At 43.4% G+C, this 23,683-nt stretch overlaps 1 protein-coding gene and 1 long non-coding RNA gene across 29 annotated transcripts in view; one reads left to right on the top strand and one right to left on the bottom strand.

Moving 5' to 3' along the window:
- Window positions 1-23,683, bottom strand: part of FOXP1 (forkhead box P1) — a 379,700-nt gene that overhangs the window by 87,532 nt on the left and 268,485 nt on the right. The gene's annotated exons all lie outside the window — the stretch shown is intronic.
- LOC137480860 (uncharacterized) lies at window positions 15,925-23,631 on the top strand. The gene is made up of 3 exons (XR_011003138.1): window positions 15,925-16,529; window positions 20,934-20,994; window positions 22,059-23,631. It is a non-coding gene; the product is annotated as an uncharacterized lncRNA (long non-coding RNA).

Consider the following 23,683-nt stretch of genomic DNA (forward strand, 5'->3'; position numbering starts at 1 on the left):
GATGCCGAGAGGAACTCCTCAGTTACTTTACGTGCAAGCACAAGAGCAGACAGAAGCTGCCCTACACCATTCCCAGCAGAACCTCCCGTTATTTGCAGGAGTCGGGGCTGTCAGACAATAGCCCCATTAGTGATGCTGCTGAAGAACCTCACAAGAAGCAAAGACAAAGGACCCAATTTACTGACAACTTGTGATCTGATGTTAAATGGGATGCGATACGGATTGCTTTCCACCCTAAAGTGTTTTCGTGTCAGGTAACAAATTTATTAATGGGATTTTTTTCAGGTCACAAAAATGTGACCCCACCTTCTTATGAATATTTAATAAGGGACTAAGGGCATCTTTTGCAAGACCCTAAATCTGCCAGAAACAGCCTACATGAATCAGAAAGTGCCTGCCTCTTAAAGCGGCATGGACGCCCTGAGGAGGTCAGCACAGACAGGGCATGGGAGCAGCCAGGATTTATCCATGTTATATCCGCGCAGAGTTAAGCACACACGTACACACACAGCCCCCAGCACACTGGGAGCTCAGCAATAACATGAACCATAAAGCATGCAACGCGCTAGTAATAATTATCACCTGTGCTTAAGAGAAATCCTTCCTGTCCTGGACTTCAAAGTAATCTCGAGGAACTTGGATTGCTTTGGGAAATACACTACAGAATACACAGACTTAAACTTTTCAACAGTTCTCTTGTGGACCACCTCCTCCTTCCTGCTGTATTTCTAAGAGTGTTGCTGTGGCAGCGTTCCCAGCAGCCCCGACAGCAAAGGAGCAGCTTTAGGAAGGCTCTGAGCGTTAACACACCCTGACCAACTCTGTAGCCAAAAGGAGCAGGGGGCTGCATGCCCAGGCAGAATCTGCAGACCATCAGAGGATGCTCTACAGATCCTAGCTGGGAAATATTTTGATCCATCTTGTCTTCCTCAGCAGAAACTTCTCACCCAGACAAAGCCTCAATCCTATTCTCGCATCGTCAATTCTTATTTTCCAGGATCACCGTATCCAGGCACAAAGCTCAATCCAAGGCCAGTGCCCTCCTTCTGCCCTGGTCACTGACTGATCACACACCTGTGAGCCAAGCTCTGCATTACTCTCTTTATTAAAAAGGGGGATTCTATGAAGCCTACCACTTTGCTCAAGGCATTTCTCTTCTTTCCAGGGGCAAAGAAAAAGTGTAATGTGTCAACGCAAGCCCAAGGCCGTGAGAGCTACATGTGAACCAAAAGCACAGTGCTGGCTCTGGCACTGGCAATTCCCCCCAGCCTTGGGCAAGTCACCTAGGAATTCTGGTGGGTTTAGGTTTTTTTAAATGTCTCTGATGTTGAGGATGCCTCTTTCTCTGAGAGCTCTGTCTGCAGTGTTTCTGGCCTGGCTTTGCAGTGGCCTGCACTATTTCAAGGCAGTCAATGGCCTCAACATCTCTGCCTCCTCATCTGCAAAACGGGGATAATATGACTTGTTTCAGGATCTTCTGTAGACCAACATTTGCAAAACACTTTGAAAAATGAAAGGTGCTGTCTAAGCACTGAGTGCTGGCCACAGAACCTGCAAGCTGTATTTTTAAAGCGTTTTATACCCTTTCATATAAAAGCTTCATACCTGCAAGCTCAGCCAACATCTGCTCTGGGCTAAAAACTTCAGCCTTAGTAACAGAGATGGTAGCACTTGTTAAGCAAGGTCACCATGAAATATAATGCATTTCTAAGCCAGCAAAATATTTTAAAAGACCAAGAAGAACCATAAACTCCCACTTTAATTCCATTCAATTACAAAGAGTCATCACAGACAGAGACCATCAGACAGGGATATTCAAAACAGAACACATAAAGTAATACATTAAAAATAACTGGGAGAGAGCGTGGCAGGCTAGATGGCCCTTTGGCACTGTGTGCCCATGGGATCTGATCCATATTAGGTGGTGGTATCTTTCACCTAGGTGAAAGACAACTATCACTGGATACTAAGCTCCAAGGTCCAAGTGAGAGAAATAGATCATGAATTATGACAAGTATAGTGGAATAAATGATTTTGCTATGCCATTATTTTACATGTACACTTTATTCACAGACTTTTGCAGGTACCTATCCATGCAGAGACCTCAGACTTGCCTACAGAAAAGCCTCAGCTGCCTTCAGGGCAGGGAAGAAAAATAGAAAAGACATCCACAAAGTACAATCTTCTCTAACCAGAGTCAACCTGCCCCAAATGAGTCAATTTTATGTCTAGTCCTAATACGAGGCAATTCCACCTAAACCAGCAATACATCTGCACTTAGTCCTTGAGATGTTCTCCTGAGCAGGCACGGCCAAACAGGTCCCACTCTGCACTCTGGCAGCTGGTAGTGGGCCAAATCCTGTGCCCTGCTTCCCAAACAGAAATCTGGGAGTAATTCAGCTGAACTCAGGTGCCAGTGCTTCTGTGGCACAGAGGAGCCCACCCGCCCAGCAGGGCCACGCCAAGCCTGGCAAAGGCAAGTGCCAAACCAGGCTGCTCAGCACTCAGACTGGAGCCACGGGCCGCTTAAAACCAAACTGCTGTCTGCAGTTCTGAGGGAAAAAGGCCATGTCGGATACTATTCCCACTCCTGGATCCCCAGGCCCATTTTTGTGGGGTTAAATCATATTTTCCTGTTTTGAGAATGCTTCATTTTCCCTTGTTGCTGTTTGAAAGACCTACAAAAACAAATGGGGAAAACAACTGACTAAACAGGAAACAGTGAAACTTATAACCCACAAAGTGCTGAGAAAGAGGACAAAGTAAACAGTTTTTTTGAGTAATTTTAAAAAATCTCAGCTAATGCCCTCATGGTAAAATATCTTCAGACAGAAATGTGATTTTTAGGCTGATGGTGTCTAACAAAACAGAACGCCAAAGCAATTAACATTTCAGTAATCGTTGTGTCTCTGTTGCTTTCTTTTTTTTTGATGTGAAACTGTCATTTTTCTTACTGGCCCTGCAAATTCTGCATGAACAAGGCTCTTTAAATCCCCTCAGTGTTATACAATGGTTTAAATTTCACTTCATGGCATGCTTTAAATTACCATTCACATCTTCATTTAATGCATCATTTTATAATGCCAGTGTTACTAGTTAATTTATATATACACAGCAGGATGTGTCAACATTCAGGTGAGTTATGAATATGATTGTACAGGAGTTATGGAAGACATTTCAGCAAAATTATGGTTCCCTCTAAACATAAAAATATTAATAATGAATCAAACATCACAGGTAAACAACAAATTTTGTATAACTGCTCCCCCCCCATGCTTCTAGATAAATAAATAAGGCATCATTTTTGCTGTGCATTCATATTTGATTGATCTTAATAAATTGCCATCTCTTTTCCTAATAAACTGTAATCTCTTGTTTCCGCCACAAAGTAAAATTTATTAGCACACTCTTCTACCAGCAGGTCTGCATCACTCACAACACAGTGTGCAAATTGTTCCACGTATGCTTGGGCATTATTCATAATTTATTTTTCTGCCCCAAAGTACACAATATATTGAGAGGTAATCACCACTAACTGTTCTCAGTTACTTTCCTTAATTATGTGAGATGACATTTATGTCACGTACAGTAGAGGAAATGCTGCAGTTTCCACTAAAACTCCAATTTTTTTTTTTGCCATGGGTTGAAACAGTGTTCACACAGAGAAAACCTTCTCAGGACAGGAAAGGCTGGAGGTGGTATCTGGTAGGAGATGGGAACACCTCCACTTGAAAAGAACAAGCCCTGTCTACCAAAATAACCCACTGGGCATGACAACAGCGATGGCTCCGAGAGGAAAAGTAGGTGTTTTGTCGTGATGTTAAAGTTGCCATGGTAAGAAAAAAAACCACAGAATGAAACATCAACAAAACAAATGTCAATCAAACACATTTCTGCCTGTTAAGTATTAACCAGTGAACTCCTGGCCACCCCAGATCACCTCCTGGCCGGTGTCACAGTGCAGGCAGGCGGGTGGAGGGCTGGAACCGCCCCAGGGTCCCCAGCTGGGTGTTCTGGGCTGGATCACCCCAGTTTGGGGCTGGTGTGGAATGCAGTGCTGGAAGCACTGCCCTCTCCTGGTAATCTGCCTCTCTCATCAGGAGACTTAATGCTTCACCTCACTCAAAAAGGATCCTCTTTAAAAACCCAGGTCTGCTTCCACAACAACCCAAACTACACACGCGAATGTATCACCAGAGATATAAACTAAATAAAACTGATTAACTATGGGTCTCTTTAGGTAATAACACCTATCAGACCATTGTGCTCACAGTCCAGGAGTGCTGAGTTCTGTATTCTGGTACTCCTGTGAGAACACTCTCTATCACCGCTGGGCATTGTCATTTTTCACTCACTCTGTTGGGAACACATATCAGATTATTTTCAATATATTTCAATAAAACACCTTCCTAGCAGTAATGGGCCACTGTTCCCATTTCAGTGGTCCCCAAGGTTTCATGATACAGTTTATTTAGCTGGCTCACAGTTCCAAGTTTTCTTCCAATATTCAAAAGCTATTTTTAATTTTTTTAAAGAAGGCAGCCAAGGGAAGAGATTTATCTCTTCTTTAAAAAGCAGAACATTTAAGTTGATACATGCAACAGAACAACCCAAATTATTTCCTGAAGAGGTGTTTAGTCAACAGCCCTCATGGTTAGATAGGAGTGCACAGAAAAGCTGCGGCACTGCTGCTGCTACACAGGGATGGAGTGCGGAAGCAGCACTGGGATCTCTGCTCCGGCTAGAAAAAGCATTGTGACTCCAGCAATCAAATGCATATGGAAAAGAAGCTTTTTAGGAAGCAGGGCTTGGTGATGATGTGTCCTCATGATCACCACCCTGTGATGCCACAGTGTGCTTCTCCTCCTCCTCGTTGTCTGTGGGTCAGGAGCAGCCCCTCACTAAGCCCGGCAGGATGGGGAATGGGAGGGGAGGAGGAGGTGTTGTTGTTTTGGGAAAACAAGACTGCAGGGCAGGAGAAGCCCCAGCCTCAGCACAGCCATCCCCTGGCCTTTGGCCATGTCAGTCATTTTGATGGTGCACATCTGGTTTCACATGGGCGAGAAACAGGCAGCCGTGCTGGCTAAGCAAACAGCCCTGCCACAGGACTTTGCTCCCCGATCCCTTGGGGTCATCCCGCCGGCTCAGAGTCCTTTGTGCATCACTAAGCAGGGCTCACTGCGTGCTCTGGGCTTTTCCTTTGTACTTCACTCCAGCCCTTCACAGCACAGTGCCACAATCTATCACTTCATTCCGAATAAACTGGCCCGAACTCAACTCAAGGACAGGGTCCTCCCTCCTGCTTCCCTTCTCCAGGCAAATGCAGCTCCTGTCTGCAACCCATCAACATTTCCTACCCAAATCCAGCTGCTGCTTATTCCAATCCTTTCCCCTCCCTGAGCCACAAGAAAAGAGAGGATGCTGAGAGGCAGCAGGTCTTGGAGCCGGAGAGGATGTGGTGCGGCAGCCAGGACCTGCTCCTTTGCTGCACCCATCACGGCAAAAGATAAACAAGTAAATAAAATAATTTTTCTGTGGTCCCTTAAAAAAACTGGCCTCGTGTAGCAGGAGAAATCCCTCAAATGAGTCTAAAGATTTTGAGTTGGAAAAGCACAAACTCACTGCGAAGTGTGTAACAGGAGAGGAATACTACAAAAATTGATCTCTGGAAGGAGACACAAATTCTCTGCCCTCGAACTCAGCAGCTTCTGGAGTGGAGGGTGGCAGCAACTTCACCATACAGAGCCCTGAAGGAATTCAGGACACCTGAGGCACCAAATCCTTCACTCGAATGAAACTGCAGGGTGATTAAGCAGAGAGAATGTAACTATCCAAACTGTAATTTGGCCAGCACAATGGATTTAACACCCCTATTCTTGGGAGGGAAAAAAAAGAAAGTACTGTATTTGAAGTTCAAAATCTAATTAACTATTTGAGAAAAAGAATTCTGTTTTTAAAAGAAAATTCCTAACAATATAAAGAGAATTAGTGCCAAAGTTTTTGAAGAACTGCATAAAATGGAATGAAAAACGTATGATATTGTAATAATAGAAATGACTGGATTTGCTCAAATGTTCCTTATACCTTATAATACAAGAATAAAATACAGTGTAAATCCTTCTATCTACGTAAGTTCCCTGTACAGAAAAATCTCTCCTTTAATAGGTTTACACCTTTAACATGTATTAGTTTGGAAAAGTCCTAGGGTATAATTACACATCTTGGCTTGGCATATTAATAGCTGTTCCCTTCATTTACTGATTTCTTTTACTGGTCAATTTGCTGTTTTACTACATTGCTCTTACAGCTTGGCTTCCCCCCTGTGCTGGGAAGGGCAGAGGGGCCGAGGTGGCCACGGGCTGTGTGTGCTGCCTTAGGGGGGTGGCTTTTGATACCTTGAACCCGGCCATCTGCATGCACCGTGCTCGTCTGGGACGTGGCATTTGCATCCAAGTCTGCCAGCAATCTGCAGGTCACAGGCAGAAGCAAGCAGAGCTGCCCTCACTTCCAAGAAAATCTGTGCAGAAATACACTCTACAGGCCCAGGAGAGAATGAGCCAAGCAGGGCTTCACCAGGGCTTGTGCCACCTTGCTGGTCTCCCTCCAGTGCCCCACAGAGCACCTGCTGCTGCCCAGGCTCCTGACCCTTCATCCCTCCCCATGGCATTTCCTCCCAAATCCCCTCTGCCACCTTGCATCACTCAACTCCTTCCTTGCTCCAGGCTTTCGCTGTTGTCCCAGGTTTTGCTCTCTGCTCCCCTGGAGCTCCATCCCTATTGCTCCTCCTCACCTTCTTTCTCCCTATGGCTTGGGAGACCTGGAGAGATGCTCACCTGGGACAGGATGCTCGCCTCGCTCCATCACCCACCTGGGAAAGGATCATTTTCCCTGTGATGGAGAAGGGACATGCCTAATGATCTGTGCCACCAGTCTCCACAGGTTGCCTTTGCATCTCTCAGCTCCAGACTCACAGCAAAGGTCACATTTGCTAAGCCTCTGTCCAGTTTCTACAGGTTTTTCGACAGTTTAAGGGTTTTCTTGTGTTATAGTGGAGCCATTCAGTTAATGGCTTCTCAGCATTGCCATTATAAACCAGAACTTTTCAGGTGTTTATTACTCAGCTTTAAAAATTGGCTCTATGCTGAAATTTGGCAAACAAACTGTCGGCCTAGGAGAAAATTTTATTTTTTGCCAATTTTATACTCTAAAAAAAAAAATGACCCCACTTTGGCCTCCATAAAAACACAGCTTTTGCTGCCTCAATGACACTGGTGAAGTAACAAGTCAATATTGTAATAGTGCCAGCAGAACTGAGTGATTTAATGCCTTAAATTGCTTTGAAGGTGAAGAGTGCTATTGAGCTGCTAATTATTAACTATTATTACTGATCCTGCCACACAACAAAGGTACAAACAGAAAACAGAGGGAATATGAAACATCACTGGGAAAACATGGCAGAATGGGAATGAGGGTCCAGCACTGAACACGGAGGAGCTGGAAAACAAGAGTCAGGAGTCTTGGCAGGGTGGGATCCTCTAGCCAATGCAAGAAGAATGAACTGATATGGAAAAATTATTTTTCGTTTTCCAAGACAGTATTTCAAACACAAATAAAATACAAATGCCAAAGCTAGCAACGGTGTGGGATCAAAATCAGCTCTAAACCAAGCTGAACTGAGGTCAGTAGGAACCTCGTATTGCTCAGCTGAAGCCAAGAGAAACTTTGCCATTTAATCCAACGTGTAGAAGACAGAGCCCTGAAGGTGCTGAGGACAGGTGACCTTGCCTCAGCTGCCCAGCAGTCAGATAACCACATAAAAATCGGCTGGGAATTTCAAAGATCCCAAAAGACTTATATCCTGTGAATTTTCAGGATTCTTTCATATCCTGTATGCACAGGAATGGCAGCATTCGAATCACACACCCCAAAATCTGACCTAGGTTGATCCGACTTGGCTGTGTGGAGGGAAATGTAAGTGATCTCCACTCTGAACATCTCCAGCCACTCACTCCACTGTGTCACCTTCTGGGGGGACTGTAGCAGAAAGGTGACAAAGTGAGTATTTCTGCTTTGAGGGAAGAGTGAGGACCAGGAGTTGAGTGAGGCCAGGGCATGCTGCCATTTGGATTGTGCTGTACCAAAGCAGCCATGAAAAGTCATCGGGGCTGCTTTCAAACACCATAAAAAAGAAAAAAAAAAACCAACCAATTTATCTTTCTGGAAACTTTCTGCTTGTCTAAGTGGCAGCTATTTAAATACAATTAACAAGCAAATGATTTTAAAATTACAATACATTTAGTAAGGCAGCATCACAAACAATTTGCATCTCATTAAAGTGTTTGAAGCTGCAGAATCAACCTCCCAAAAGGGCTGCACATCAAGTGGGAAACACAGTCACAGTCAACAGCTTCTGCACTGTCCTGTGACACTGGACACACGGTGGGAGGACAGCAGAGGGGGGGGCTCAGTGTCCAGCTGAGCTCCTGGCTGGGCCACCCCCGTGGGGAGTTCTGGCCAGGGCTCTCGGCACAAGGACGGATGCCACAAGCCACAGCCTTGCTGGAAGTGGGTGTAAAGCGAGGAAGGAAGGAAGGAAGAGGGTGTGTGTGTGTGTGCGTGTGTGCATGTGGGATGGGCACTTTTTAATATACATTCATGAACAAAGAGTTTAAAGAGATTTCAAGCTACTTACTCACCTATATATAATCAAAAGTTTATAGATTACACCGCCACAAACCTTCTGAGATCGCTGCCGGGTTTGGACGCACATTAATTCCCAGGAGCCTCCTGCAGAACAATCCCATACTGATGTGCGCAGCAGGAAAAGCCTCAAAGAAGTAACAGTTTTAAATGCTTCCAATTCACTTTCAACTGTGATTTACTGTGGTGGCTCCATTTAACCCGGAGGATTCGGGAGCACTTCCCAGATCACCTCCCCTCGTGCCTTTGGCTTCCTTTAGAAAGCCAGGCTGATGTGCCAAGCCCTGCTGGATCCATCCTAGGATACAGGTTTTGCTAAGCACAGCTCCAAATGGGTACCTGTGTGGGCCAGGGCTGCTGGTTTTGCTGTCAGTGCAGTTCCTGCCATACAAGACCCTTCTGTTGTAGCCCACAGAGGCGAGTGACCTGGCAGGAGGCTGGTGGGAAGCTATTGCTGATGGGTGGGAAGGAACATGCACAAGATCTCTATGGGTGATGCATGAACTAATTCCTAGATGAATGAGGAATGCAGCTAAACAGCCTTAATTTCACTTATCAGGAGACTTGAAGGCGAGGATGTCCACAGGAGAGGATGTCCCTGAATAAGTCACTTCTCACAATCAAAGCTGACACTGCCAGCACTGACCTACACTCCAATCAGACCTTTAATCCAAAAGCTTGCTCCAAACTACTGCACGAACTGAAAAGGCACAAACAATACCTTCCCCAGAGTTCAGCCCAAGTTCTGAAACAACCTTTTACTTGCTGTGCCTCCGACTCCACGGGCTGTGGAGCTGCACGTGACAGTTGTTTAACGCTGCGCAGCACAGTTATACACAGCGCTGGCAGGGGAGAGCGAGAGAAGAGTTTACAATTGAATCTGCAGAGGAAATTCGGGCAAGTTGAATTATCCATTTGGAAGCTGGCCAAGGGCTGCGACTACTCCCAGAAGGAGAGACCGGTCTTGCTCGTCCTTTGAAAGGCAGCACCGCTGAGCTGCCTGTGGCTCTCGTTCGCTGCTCCTGTGAGAGCAGGGCCAGCACATCCTCTGTGCTCCTCCTGGCAGGGAGGCTTTCCTGGCATCCAGGGATCTTGTCCTGCTGCTGAGAGACCCGTCAGTGGTGACAAGAGGCTGAGGGCACTGATTCCCTGTAGTGCCTCTGAAAGCGGTGTGGCAGCTTGAGCCTGGGAAGCCCAATAAAAAGTGAGATGGAAAAAGGAACTAGCAACAAAAACTACAGGTAAAAGCAAAATCAGTCATCATCAGGTGCATTCACTGCTCTGGGCACTGCACACCAGAGAAGCTCCAGAGCCCTTTGGGTGGTTCTCAGGTCTCTCCATCCCTGGTGTCATCACAACCAGTGCGTGTCACCCCAAAACTTCCTGCCCAGAGATGTCACCAACTATTGGCACAGGCCTTGTGTGCGTCTTTTTCAGACCTGTGGTTTTGTAGTTCGTCAAAACAGGATACTATTTAAATTTACAATGTTACGATTTAAACAAAGGTGAAATAGTTACTGCTGTTTTAGCAACCAGACATCAGGCTCAGCTCGAGCACTCGCATTTTTTTGTTTTTAAAAGACCTCAGTCTGCTTTGCCAGCACGCTCTCCTTGCAAACCTGGATGTGAAGACAAGTGTCTAAGCAAAACAACACTCACTTTCTATGAATTACTGAACATGTGTAATTCATTTATCTGTAATATTGTGCTAAACTCAGCTCCAATTAAACAAACGAAAACACCTGCTTAGCACACATAGATCTTTCCATACCTCAGGGGAAGACACATCAGTGTGCTCTGTAGTACAATCTGGCTCAGAAGCCTACACTAACAATGCAAATCTGGGATTTTTCTTTTTCTTAAATTTATATAGGCAAGGAGATAAAAAAAAATACAGATGGAGATTTTGGGGATGGAGTATTTGTGCTTGGTATTTCTATCTAAAGCATGTGCAGTTCTGTGATATTTAAGTGTTCACTGGGGGCTTCTCATGGACAGCTGCACCTGAGGGCATGCATCACTCCAGGGAAAAAAGTGGGATAATGAAAACTTTAAAACACACTTAACTGGCCCCAGATATTATGATACTGTAAAACTACCACAGCGACCTTGTGTTGACAAATTTATTGAGATGGGGAGAAGAAGTTTCCTTTTCTTGCTTTGCTTCTGGACCACAGACATCCAGCAGCTCCATGGGACTTCCCTGCTGTCCCCCCACATTAACGGGCCAGGAGCACAGTGACACACAGTGAAAACCGCAGGGACACACTGAACAGGGACACCCCAACACGGGGGCTGAGACCACTCCTGCCACCCCAGATGTGCCAGCGGCAGAAATAAGACGCGGCCTCATCTGACACACGTTTTGGATCCACAGAGGGGTGTCCCTTTTGGGGTGCCTTGGCAAGAGGGTGCCACGGTCGGTTTGGGAGCCCGGGCGCTTGGCTGGGTGCAGCAGCTGCCATCAGCAGAGCCTGCAGCCTGCCAGATCCCCTACACTTAACTCATTTCCTATTCTTTACTCACTGCCTGCAGACAATAGGCTGTCAATCAGATCCCCACCAGAACATTTACAATTATCTTCCCTCTCCCGCACCTCAGCATGGCCCCGTGACGGCTCCATCCCAAACTGTTCACACACGAGCCATTTGCAACTCTTCTGTCGCCAAAACTGCCCTGACTCGAGAGGCGGGTTAGGAAATTGAATTTCCTCGTGTTTTCAAATAAAAGTACTGCAGTGGCAAAGCACCGAAGCAAAAGAGCAGGCTTCCTACAGGTGTGAGGCAAAAGCAACAACGAATGGAAAACCTGCCCCAGTAATTATTACAGCATTCTGCGCAAGGACGAAGGCGGTTTATACCTTTTTTTTTCTTTTCTTTTTTTAAAGCAAAATCAAAGTTACAAACTGAAAGGGTTTTTTAAAATTATTTTTGTTTTGTTTTCCTTCCCCTTTTTTTATTTAGGACAGGGTGGTCCCCTCTGCTCACTCCTGCATAATTAGCAACAAACCACTACCACAATTTTGCAGCTGGCCTTGTGACCATTGCTGAGTTCTCCCAGAAGAAATTGGTTTGTTTTTCCTCTGGGTAGACACAGCTGAGTGAAGGACTCAAAATGAGCACACTTTCCAAGTAAAAAATAACAGTGATGCAAGTCATAACCATACCTTCCCTTGTAGTGGCAGTTGCTGACAACGTGATTTAAAAATATCTGAACTATGTTCTGCATGATGTTAATGCTCCTATTCCAGAGAGAAATCCCCAATACCTTCGGGGCACTTTCCAAACACTGAAGCCTGAGAAACTGTCCAGGATGGGCCCATTCCTAAGAGCACTGAAATCACTGCCATTGCTAAATTAGGAGAAAATCCGTACAGTCATCATTCACTGCACTGTGACTTCACTGATTTTCTGCTCCACTGTCTGCTCAAGGGTCAGCATGGTTAACAGCGTGGAGATATTCCCTCTCCTATTAATTGATCTGGACACATCTTTGATGGCTGTCAAACAGAAAGGTAACTAGTGCCATTATGGCTTTTTTTCCCCTTTTACTTTTTAACTCTTGCACAGGAAATGTCTACAACCTTTTCTGATGAAAAATAACCTGTGTGATATTTCCCCTCTCCTTTAAAATGTTTATCCTGCTCCGAATCTGCAAAGTGTGATATCATCAAGGAAGGTCAAGCTTCACAGGAGCTAATGGCTCTGCTGTGTGCTCCCACCACTTTGAAAAGACGAACAATAGTCCCTCAAGTGCTGCTGCCAGTGGCACAGCAGCAATTCACCATGGAGGGTGAGAAATCTGAAATTAAAATAAACTGCTTAAAACCTGCAGATAGAGAGGGGGGATGCAGGAGAGAGAATAAAACGGGACAATCTCTGAACCCAATCAACAAAGTGCTCATTGTTCCAGTTTAAGGCAAGTAACACAGCCATAAATATTGAGCCAAGGAAGTTAACCTGTATCCACAGCCTCTGAATAAACACCAAAGCTGAAAGTAAAATCCATGCCAGGCCTTTGGCTCTTGCCAACTCGTGCTTTACTCCTTCTTGCTTGGCTTTGCTCTTACTTTTGGGGATTTTCTTTGCCTTCTCTCCTGTTATTCATACCTTCTTGTGAACTCCTTATCACACAGGAAAAGGACAAACAGAAGGAACTGCCAGCACACAAATAAACTCAGTTGTGTTGTGCAAATCTACCTGGCTGCAGGTAACTGGGAAGAAAAGGGCTGGGCAATTCATGGGTTCACAGCCCCTGTGAAGCCAGGGGAGTCCCCAGCTCCTTCCCACACCCCTTCTCCCCACGGGTGACCTGATGCAGTCCTGCAGACCCCTCTAACAAATCGAGCTCAGTGTTTACCCTGCAGGGTAGCACAGGCAGCATGAGGCATCTCTGCAAGACACAGGCGTGTTCATCTCTCTTACCGAAGTTTGAGCATTCAGCTCTTGATCTGAGTACAAATAAACGTCCTGGTTAGATCTCTTTTTTCCTCAAGTGGTTTATCCACTCCTGTGCCAACACCTCAGCCAGTAATACAGGTTTTCACAGCAAGTATTAATTCTGGCTTCATTTTTAAATCACATTTTCTTCATTTGAGCATATTATATTCCACAGAACCAGGCGTGAGCATCATGCAAAAGGCATTCTGGTCCACGGTTGTGAATACAGCTGTGTAGGCAGAGGAATATTTGTTTTCCAAGTAATTTGTGCACATTCACAAAATTACAGCTGTCTGCAGTTCTCCCGAAATATCTGTCCTGATGTTTACAAGCCATAAAATATAATCTGCCTTTCTACAGTTCCAACCAGTAAAATTGGTAATTTATATATTTATATGTACATTATTATTTTTGTTACAGATTGGCTGCTCCCCATTATATACTGCCTATGGGTTTTTTCCCTAATGAAAGATGGGAAATGTTTCACAAGAATTTCTGATTTTTGCCTTTTTCATGACAAAACCCCAAATCCTTTCAGTTCTATTCCTACCTGTCTGAATGCACAAAACACTGGTCCCTAGGACAGTGAAGTCCTTGGGATAAAATTTTTCAAGCAAATGTGGAAATGGGCACTGCACCTGCTCAACTGACACTGCTCAAAGTCCAGGAGGTGAACCGCAAGTAACTCTTTCGCCCAGAGTTTTGATCAGCAACAAAATGCACAAAAACAAAAAAAAAAAAATCATCAGAGAATCACAGAATGGTTTGGGTTGCAAGGGACCTTATGGCCCATCCAGTTACAAGCCCCCTGCCATGGGCAGAGACACCTTCCACTAGACCAGCTTGCTCCAAATCCTGTCTAACCTGGCCTTGAACACTTCCAGGGATTCCTGCTACTAGACTGGCTTTGGTGTAAAACTGATTTGAAAGAAAAATCAGAAGTAGGAAGCTATTCCATCTCAGTGGGATCCCTCGGCTCCAGCATACTCCCTGGATGGCTGTCACTTAAACCCAGGACAAATCTACCCCAAGATGTTCAACTCAGTGCTGCAAGCCACCCAAGAGGTCCACATGGATGCACTGATGTGTCATAAAAGGCTCAGCACTGAGATAAACCACAGGTGAATAACTTAAATCTGCAACTGTTTAAAAAATGTCAGACAATGTCAGAACTGGCAAGGAAGCACAGCTTTGATAATTTGTACTGCTTTTAACACCCTCAATCCGTGTGCTCCACTGCATTACGTACTCCATGTACGCTGCCACATGGCATGAGCTACGCAGCTGCACCATGGTTCTCACGGTACAACGCGATGGAAAAAGCTTTCTGAGGGGCCAGTGGCACCAAACCACAGCAGCAGTGACCTTGGTGGCATCGGTGACCTCATCGGCTCCAGTACAAGTATCTCTGTCTCCTGGCTCCCCCCTCTAGCACGCGTCGCTACCTGAGCTCCTCCCATCATCTTCCTACCCTGCTCCAAAGCAATTTCAAAACTTTTTCAGCTAGACATGCTAAACCCAGGATGTATATTTTCCAATTAGTCTCTGTTTAAACATCTGTTGGTAGACTGCATTTAACATTAGTTATTTGAGAAAAGTGCAATTTGATTAGGCTGTCTGAAACGGAGCCAAAGTCTGCAAAATAATAGCTCAATTAAATTTTGTTTTGCTTTCATTTGTCTTATACTTTCCTGAGTGTGATACAGTTGCATATAATCAAGTAAACTAATTCCTTTTAAAATGAGATATTTTGGTGCTTTTTCCATCTCCTCTTAAAGTTTATTTAATAATCTATTCCATCTTCTCCATGCTTCATCAAACTTCAGCCTGACATAAAGTACATTTCTTTCTTGTGCCTTCAGTCTACTTTAATTTTCCAGGCTTTCAGTGACTTGAGATTATGTGCCATTAATGTTACACCTTAAATAGATTAGTAATTTATAAAAGGAAGATTACACATATCAGGCAAATAAAAACATTTCAGCAACACAACAGTCTTTTCTTTGCACACACCACAAAATATTTTGCCAACCTGACGACACAGCTGTAAAACTGTCAAGCTCCAAAGCCACATCCAAGCAGCATTTCAAATTGTTTCCCTGGGTTTAGTTTCTACTTATTCTGTTATGTTGCACTTGTTGCCCTGAAACTTCAATACTAGCTCTAGAGATTTAAACACATGAGGCAAACAGCTGCTCTCCTCCACTCCAGCAAGCCAGATCAAAATGCCTTCTCTCTTTCTCTCCTGCCTTTTTTTTTTCCTTTCTTTTTAAACAAATTGCTGTAAACCAAGTATTTCTGGCAAAGTTGATGGTTTCAGGGCAAAATTCTGATCTATGCTCATCACTGCAAACTCCTCTCAGTCGGTGTGTGAGCAACAACAGCACTTCCCCATTCTGACTAAAGAAACTTTACCTTGAGAATTAAAAAATATAAATAAAAACAGACACAACAATTTAGCTGCTATGTAGACGAGTCTATCATTTAAATTAAAACATTAAACATTTAAACACTACCTTTTCACACTTCTCTTAAAAAAAAAAGCAGCAGCATGTACTCTTTTGAGAGAATTCTTTTATCTGAGATTTTTGATACACAGTACTTTTCCTTTAGTGTTTTTTAAACATATTTGTTGCAAGTGTGAACACAAAGGGACAAGCTGAAATAGGTGTCTGGCAGGCTCTTCCCAGCGCGTGCTGCCGAAAGCCGCAAGTACTACTGCAGTTGTGACAAACCTGTTATTTTGCTGCAGGAAGGCGAGCGACTCCTCCAGCACTCCCTGCCCTGCCACTGGCAGCTCTTTAAAATATTCCTGCAACAAAATAGCCTTAAAAACCGAGAGGCATCTCAAGTCCGTGGAAGTTCAAAATGGGATATGTCCTATTTAAAATGTAGAGAGCTACTAAATATGACAACCATTTGATGTATGAAAATTATTCACAACCAAAAACAGACAGTCTGGAAATAGCTGGGATGACTTCATTTAGACAGAATTACCCAAATCTGTTTCTAATATACGCAGTACACATAATAAATTTTTACAATATGACAAGGAAAACAAACTTAATAAAAGTTCCTGATCTTTTGTTACACAAGCAAGCTATAGCCATGCTATGTTTATAATATTTTGCCCATGATATCACAGCTCAGTAACAAAAGCTAAGCACCACACAAAACAGTTTCTAGGTATGACTTCACCTCGCCGTGCCAGCACTGCACCCATCAGCCTGGCAGAACTACCTTCCCCAACCCACAGCCCGTGCTTGCTGGGTTGATTTTGACTAAGAGTTTCCTTTTCTCCTTCTCCCAGGCTCCCTCTGCCTTGGGAAGCTGCGGATCTCTGTGACGGGAGTTTGTTTTTTTCCAACTACACCAGGACTCATCTGAACGGTAAGAGATTTTTAGCCTGTTTCCTTCACTCCTGGTTATTTGACAAGTGCTTGAAAACCCTGTTATAAACAATCTCTGTAGGAAAACAGATGATGTCTTACGATCACAGAAGGTAATTTTTTCAAGAACCCAACTTTTTGAGCATTTCCCAGATGCACCGCGTCAATCTTCCCGCGTTTGACTATCTCAGCTGGTTTTCCAGCCCGGGCATCGCGCCAGGCGGGCCGGACTGCCCCTCATTGTCACTTCTGTTCGATGGCACTTGCACCCACTGCTGTTATTCCAGGCTTCAGGAAATTTTCTAACCACTGGACAGGCTCCAGCACTGCGCACTAATAAGTTGCAGATTGCAGCACTCTAAGTGTGTGTGTGTGTGTGTGTGCATGCGTGTGTCAGATCGGGGCCACACTTTGTAGGAGGGGGGAAAAAAACAGTAGTTCAAAAATGCTGCCTACTCAAATTGACAGAAAAGTGACCCCTGCACTTCATCAGAAATTCCTGCAGACTGACAAAATAAAGGAGTTTGCTTTTATCACACACAGTAAGACTCATATGGAAAAATGGAAACACTACATCACTCGACCTTAGGTTGCCCCCTTTTCAACCGCAGATGAATATTATGTATAAAAATTGTAAATCAATTTGAGATGTATTAAAGGAGATTCTCTTTTTCTGTATTAAAGGTAATACCTTTTAATCTCAAGATTTATTTTGTAATGTCAAGTAAATGAGAAAGACTTAATTTCCGTAACTGAATTTTGTTACTCTTAAGTCTCTTTAGCATCTCTACGTGGTGTTCACAGAATTTCCTACCCTTTGCTTTGCATCAGGAAATAATGAGCAAGCGGCACTTACCCAACACTGAGTCACAAATATTTGCCTACATTAACAGAGCATTAAAAGCCATTTTAAACAACTTAAGGAAATTGTGCTAGCCTTTGAACTGTGATTCACTATTAGGAGAAATTAGGAAACTTTTTCTCTTCTAATGGCAAAAATCAGTTGCCGTAACCTCCTTGTAATATCATTAGGTCCTGGAGCAGATTTTCCTCTTACAGATCCTCACACACAATAGATTTCTTTGCTTAATGAAAGTACTTCTGAAATTTTCCTACACTCGGTGTTGCGTACTTTGAAATTTCAATCCTTTCACATCCTTGAACTCCCATCAACATTTTTTTCCAGACTGTGTCAATAAAATTGATTACTTGCAGTTCTGAACTCTGTTCTGCACATGGAAATAAAACTATTTGTTTTAAAGTATTTTCTGAAGAAAGCAGAACTTGGCAATCTTATCTCCAAGATCAAAAATAAAAAAGAAGAAAGAGGGACAATCCAACCAAGCGAGCCTTGCCCACAAAAGCAAAACAAAAAGAAACCTCTCCAGCAAACAAAAGAGAAACGAGGTCCCGATTTCATGATTTTATCACGGCAGCAACGCAGGCTCAGTCCCTGGCATCCCCACATCATCAGGCTCGCTGCTGTCCTCCTGACTGATGTATCTCCCTGTCGGACGTGAACGATCTTTTTGGATCATTAATATGTTCATTAATTTGTTATCAATTGTGGCTCGCTGTACTTAGAGCGCTCGGCGCCGCGGCTCGCGCGCGCCTCGGCAGCACCGTGCAATCACACGCGGACGGACCCCTGGCTCCCCGGTTGTTGAGATGCCTCATACCTGCAACCGATCTGTTGCTTTTACAAGTTTAATCTTGGTATTAAGGAGCTGATTGTGGAACCATGTCGCTATAACATCTTCAACCCAGCTGTACATCATATAAACCGCTATAGGAGGGGGCAGTCTCCCATCATTCCTGGCAGCAGCACATACCTTTAACTCCCTAATCTGTAATACTACAAAATACTGCTCTCATTTCTTCCCAAGCACAAGTGGACTACCAGCAAGGGTCCAACAGTGTTATTCCTAATTACCTTTTTTTCACTCTTGATCCTGTGGTGCTCATAATTAGTTACCTGGGGCTGCAATCCAATTTGAAGTGATGACAAGAAAGTGATCCATGAAAAAGTAATAAGTTAAATCCAATTTCAGCCTTCCTCTAATTAAATGCACATGGAACTAATGACTCAAACCCTACCATTTCAGTGATAATGGTAATTAGCGAGGTGGGAGTCACTCTCTTTTTTCAACACTGTAGGTGTAAACCACAAGGTAAAATGGCAGGAGCACTCTTAATTACATGTGTCATTTTGTCAGCAATTTACACATTTCTGACCAGTCAGGAAGGTTTCATTTGTTTTCCCTTTCCCCGAGGTGGGTAAGGCACGTTCAGGCTCTGGCACTGCCTGCCCCACATCCCCCTCCCAACCTGGGCAGAAATCACAATTTTTACAAACCTGTTCTGTAAATGCTTAATGTCAAAGCAGAAAACCTGCAGGAAAATGATACTCAGGATGCTCTAACAAGATACAGGGCTGAAAATGTGGGATCCTGGCTTCTACTTTGCCCCTCAGGACTGACTTCTTTCCAACACTCAGATGCCAAACTCCCAAACATCCCAGCAGAGCTGCACATCTCAGCACCACTGAGGGCCTGCAGCTCTCCAACCTTGGGCGAGTCACTTAATATCCCTCTGTCAGGGTTTACGTGGCTATAAAATGGGAATAATCATGCTTGCTGACAGTGCCTCACACTGCCAGCTTTCCAAATATACTGGTATTTTCCTAGAAGCTTCATTTTTTAAATCATGATATTACAGGATAATCACAGGCTTCTTTAAAGAATAAACATATTTTTCACCTTTCTGCTCAGTCTAAAAAGCTGGAAAAACTGAATAGTAAATGCTTTAAAAAAATATTAAAAAGGCAGCAAAAATTGCCCATAGGTGTCATGAAAAAAAAACCCCTTAGCATCAAAATTTTCAAGCTGATCATGTAATTTTGAGGATCTGACTCAGATTTTGTTCTGCTTGTGGGGTGGATGATGTCTGCATTTCACAGACACATTCCAAGAACTGACTAACACTTATAATTGGGCTTAGGGGTGAAAAATAAATAAGAACTAAGAGGTTCTTTGGTAGAAACCAGAAAAACTCAATTTTGCTTAATTTCCAAAGTCAGAAACAGATAATGAAAGATTCAAGTGAAATTTTCATAGGCAAACTTCAAACCCTGCAGAAGCAAAATCTTGACCCAAGCTGAGTTGGTGCCAAAATTCCCACTGGCTTGACTGAGGCCAGATTCTGATCAATTCCTGTACTGAAGAGTGAAACAGAGAAATACTCATACAAATAGACTAAAAATTTACTTCTTCTGCCAAATCATCTGCTGAGACAATTTCTCTACCAGTTGTTAAATTTACCACTATGTAAAAAAAGTTCCCTGGGTGTAAAACCTGAGACAACATAACTGAGACTTGTGTGCTCCAAGTGAAACGGAGCATACCCTGCCCTTCACCTCTTGGTGTTTATTACGTTGTCAAACTAAGGATTTGTAATTTCATAAAAAAACAATAATAATTGCCCCCAACATCAAGCTACAGTGATTTTTTCCTCTTGCCCTCTTCTATTTCTCAAGATACTGGAAAGATATATTAAGATAATATAGCATGCAAATTAAATTCTACAAAAGCCCAGCCAAAAGGCTGCTTTAAAAAGCAGCGGTATGCAAAGGCGAGGACAGCTCTGTCCTCTCAACCTCCCCCAGTCTCACCCTGAGAATTTAAACCAAACCCAAATTCTTTTCTTGGCCGTGACTTAAAGGGAAGATTTATTTTTTTTGTTTTGCCAAGCAAAAACAAAAGTTTCCATCCCAGTAATTTCATTATTTCTTTTCTCCAAACACAGGCAGATTAATGATCAGACAAGAAATTGCATTTAATCACATAAAGAAAGTCTAGTGGTGGGTTTGAATTGCAAGATACTGATTTGGACATCCTACATTTGTTTTCAGTCCAGTATCCAACTTCCAGCTCTATGCAACACACAACATTTACGTCTTTTAAAAAAACTGTATTTTTAGTATTGCCAAAACACACATGCACTTTTACTTTCTTGGGAGAAAAATGTGTCTCTTGATTTGTTTCCAATCTGTGTGCTCTTGCCAGCAACTAAAATGCTTGAAGAACCAAAATGAATAATCGGTAAGAGCATCGGCAATTAAAGCTGCAAATTTTAATCAATACATCTATTAATACAGATATATTTATCTTGGCCAGTAAAAATGTGCACATTTTCAAAATCCTAAGAATACCTGGTCTGTTAAATTATTTGTTTCACAGATTCAAGGAAATCCTATGTCTATGGCAAATATATTATCAAACAGCCTTTAGCCTTTTTTTCACTTCCAGTAATTTTTGTGGGACTGGTATTTTTTATGTTCTTTCCCCAACTGCTGGTTATTAAATCCATTTCTTAACTTTCAATTTTCTTTTGTTTGTGTCATCAGGCTGCGAAACCGGAGGTCACTGCCAAATCTAAACCACGGCAGTGTGCGATAGGCTCAAAACGTGAGTCATCGTGTATTTGGAGATTTGGGGTTTTTCAGCTATCAGCAGAGCACATCTCCAGTCCTGCGTCCAAGTTCTTACACACTGAGTATCTCACGATTCGTTAAAAGCAGATCTTCAGGTAGAGTTGCCAAGATCAAGAGACCCCCAATAGGATTGCAGGAGCAGCTGTCATTTGAACACTACTGAAGACACCCTGTCCCAGTGTGGCCACTGGCCACAGGATACTGGGATATATTTAAGTACCTTGGCTATTTAATCAGGGAATAAAGAAGGAATAGAGGAAATTATCCATGAGGTGCTAACAGATTAGCTAAACACTATATACCAGATTAATCTTCTGCGACTGTTTGTGGTGGTGGGGTTTAGAGGGTGCATTTCCAGCCCCAGTACTGGCCCCTCCTCCTAGGGCAGGCAGGACCACGGAGCATTTCAGTGGGAGAAGCAGCAGCCCAGGCAGATAGCATCCCTCCCTGTTCCATGCAAAGCTCCCCAGCACTCACGCTGGGCGCTGCTCACCAGTGCCCTCGCCAAGCACAGCAGGGATGAGCAATGCCTATGGTGTTCTTGTTATACGTGAAGCCTGTTTGTCACAAAAAAAAACAAGGTGACTGCTAACTGCTGTGGCTATTGAATGAGACATCTATCTTTGTAAGTGAAGCCCAAAGACAAGTTGTTCATTATTTAAACAAACGTAGGAAAAATGGGCACGTTTCCCCCACCCTTGGTATTTATTCTATGTATTGTCTATAGGTATCACCTCGTCAGCATGGCCCCATCTGACTTGAGGGGGTGTGGGGGCTTGTTTGAGTGCAGTTTTACTGAAAAATTCTACCCCCAGCACCACCATTTCCTTTCAGCAACGGATTTTCATCACAGGGATGCACTTGGGGGTGTTAACATCCAAGAGGATTTCCAGTATGTTTCAGACCGCAAAAGCACCAGGAGTGAGAAGGGGGGAAAAAAAAAAGACTGGGCAGTCATTTGAATCAGTGAGTGACAGGCTGGGCCAGCTCTCTGTATACATTAATAAATTAGAATTTTAATTGTGTCTCTGACTGCAGGAGCTGCTCCAGTACTTTAATACGTACCAACAATTGGCTATGTTATGGAATCCACGATGTGGCCTTCACTGTTGACCTCTGCAACACAATTCCCAGTCTGACTACGGAAACTGTTTGGTTTGATCCTTTCAACTTATTTGAATCCTGACAAATAAGCTCACAGCTGAAAGGTCAACACAGTCATATTTCATTCTCTGGAGCTATTCTTAAGACATCTGCACAACAAAGCACTTCTTTTAGTACCTGACACTGGACCTAGCCAGCACAATCTCTCATTAAAAACGTCCCCAGTGGAAGAGTCTATTAAAAGGCATATGGATCAGCTATGGATTTACCAAATAAAATATTTTTGAAAGCATTAATGTAACGCTTTGGATTATGGCTCTTGACACTGCCAATAAAACGTATATTTGCCCAATGACAAAATGCTTCATACTTTCCAAAAGAATAATAGCCCGGCTGTAAAGCACGAGGTGTTGTCCAGCAGCCGGAGCACAGGGGTGGGAGCCAGGAACTCATGAATCTTAATCCTACCTCTAAACCCAATTCCCTCTGTGATCCTAAGTGAGTTGCTTAACCCGCATCCCTCAGTTTCCCAGTCCAGAACTGGGATAATGCTACTTACTTATCAGACTTTCCTTCTGGGGATGTTTTGGAGATTAGTATTTGCAAAATGCTTTGAAGATGAAATCACTACACCAAAGCTCGACGTTGTCCACACTGGGCCAAGGGCTGCAGTTAACAGCTATTCCTCACTCAGGCAAAACTCCCCTTCAAGTCCCCATCAGCTTTATTTGGGTAAGAACCACAGAATCAGGCCCTCTCCCTTTACTGTCAAGGCCTCTAGCGATGTTGGCTTTACCTTCCATATTCTACTACATATTTAAAGAGCCTAGCATCCGTATTTTTGCAGGAAAATAATCTGAAGCACATATAAAAGGCAAGAGAAGCAGCAATGCTGTCAGGGAGCTCATGGTGATAGTATATCAAACTAAAAAAAAAAAAAAAAAGTAGAAAGAGCAAAACAGACATGAGTTTGACAACGTGCTATGACAACAAGAGGAAAAAAAAATCCGGAAAGAATTTGGGGCTACAGAGGCTGAAGCATCAGATATAGAAGAGCGAGATAAGATAAATGTCCCAGCTAAAGGGCTTTGTGCAATTGCAGCTGAACTGCTGCATTCAGGACCTTATTATCAAAAATCCACTGACATGCTGCAATTGCAAAGAGCAGTAATAAAAGCAATAACCAGCTGCAAACCAGCAAAGTGGTCAAGGGTCTGGAAGTGCTAGTTTATGAAATACATAAAGAACTAGATACATATAATTTGCCAAAACTGGCAAGTACATGTTAGTACCTCAGATGTTTGAGGAGTGTGAACACGAGGCAAGGCAAGGGACTGACTCAGTATTTATACAAGCAGTATTACTTGGAGCAAGAGGATGGAATTAAAGTGGAAAGTTCCTGAGTGTGTGCTTTGTTATGGAAAACTATCTGAAGGAAAATAATAGCAGTCCCACCATCACTTGGGATTTCTAACACTAGAATAGCAAAAAAAAAAAAAAAAAAGAACTGTGATACATGACCTAATAGGTCTTTCTTGTCTTTAACTCCCCGCGATTTA

This window comes from Anomalospiza imberbis, chromosome 11, assembly GCF_031753505.1.
Source record: "Anomalospiza imberbis isolate Cuckoo-Finch-1a 21T00152 chromosome 11, ASM3175350v1, whole genome shotgun sequence".
NCBI classification, from domain to species: domain Eukaryota; kingdom Metazoa; phylum Chordata; class Aves; order Passeriformes; family Viduidae; genus Anomalospiza; species Anomalospiza imberbis.